Source organism: Coturnix japonica, unplaced genomic scaffold (assembly GCF_001577835.2).
Source record: "Coturnix japonica isolate 7356 unplaced genomic scaffold, Coturnix japonica 2.1 chrUnrandom616, whole genome shotgun sequence".
Taxonomy (NCBI): domain Eukaryota; kingdom Metazoa; phylum Chordata; class Aves; order Galliformes; family Phasianidae; genus Coturnix; species Coturnix japonica.
The window spans coordinates 40373-41472 of NW_015439989.1; the positions used below are offsets into that span (position 1 = coordinate 40373).

The window sequence follows — 1100 nt, forward strand, 5'->3', positions numbered from 1 at the left end:
GGGTTGGGTTTAGGGTCACAGGATTAGGGTTGGGGTGACAGGGTTAGGGTTGGTATTAGGGTTGGGTTGGGATTGGGGTCAGAGTTAGGGTCACAATGTTATGGTTAGGGTTATAGGGTCAGGTTTAAGGTTAGGGTCACGGGGTCAGGGTTGGGGTTTTGGGGTCAGGGTTGGGGTTAGGGTCACAGGCTTAGGGTTGGGGTTGGGGTCAGAGTTAGGGTTATAGTTGGGGTTAGGGTTAGGGTTAGGGTTGGGTTTAGGGTCACAGGGTTAGGGTTAGGGCTTTGGGGTCAGGGTTAGGGCTACAGTTGGGGTTAGGGTTGAGGTTATTGTTAGGGTTGGGGTCAGGGTTGGATTTAGGGTCATTGGATTAGGGTTGGGGTGACAGTGTTAAGGTTGGGATTAGGGTTGGGGTTGGGTTGGGGTCAGGGTTAGGGTTGTGGATGGGATTAGGGTTAGGGTTAGGGTTAGGGTTAGGGTTAGGGTTAGGGTTAGGGTTAGGGTTAGGGTTAGGGCTGTGGATGGGATTAGGGTTAGGGTTAGGATTAGGATTAGGTTTGGGGTCAGGTCATGGTCCATATTGGGGTCAGTGTTGGACTCACCCTCACGGTGCCCCCCCTCTTTGCCCCACAGAAATCAGTTCTGGCCGCGCTCTACAGCTCCGAGGGCTCCGTCATGGAGGTCAGACCCCCAACAACCCCCCCCCATCCCTCTATGGGGCCATGGAGCCCCTGTGCCCCACAACCCGGCTCCTTGTGGGGTCGCCCCGTCCCCGTCCCCATGTCGGACTGACGCGTCCCCCCCCAGCGGCACCACTTTGCTCAGGCCATCGCCATCCTCAACAGCCAGGGATGCAACATCTTCGACCACTTCTCACGCAAGGTCAGACCCACAACCCGACCCACAGCGCCCCACATCCACACTGTGCCCCACATCCCTCATTGTGCCCCACATCCCACACTGTGCCCCACATCCCTCATTGTGCCCCACATCCACACTGTGCCCCACATCCACACTGTGCCCCACGACTCCCACAGCCACTCCACTGTGCCCACAATCCCCTCCTTGCCCCACATCCCTCATTGTGCCCCCATCCCACA

At 57.6% G+C, this 1100-nt stretch overlaps 1 long non-coding RNA gene across 1 annotated transcript in view; it reads left to right on the forward strand.

Moving 5' to 3' along the window:
* Positions 1-630: 630 nt before the first annotated feature.
* Positions 631-1100, forward strand: part of LOC107307477 — a 1988-nt gene continuing 1518 nt past the window's right edge. The window contains exons 1-2 of the long non-coding RNA XR_001552418.2: positions 631-681; positions 808-882. This is a non-coding gene — a long non-coding RNA (uncharacterized LOC107307477). The remainder of the gene's footprint in view (positions 682-807; positions 883-1100) is intronic.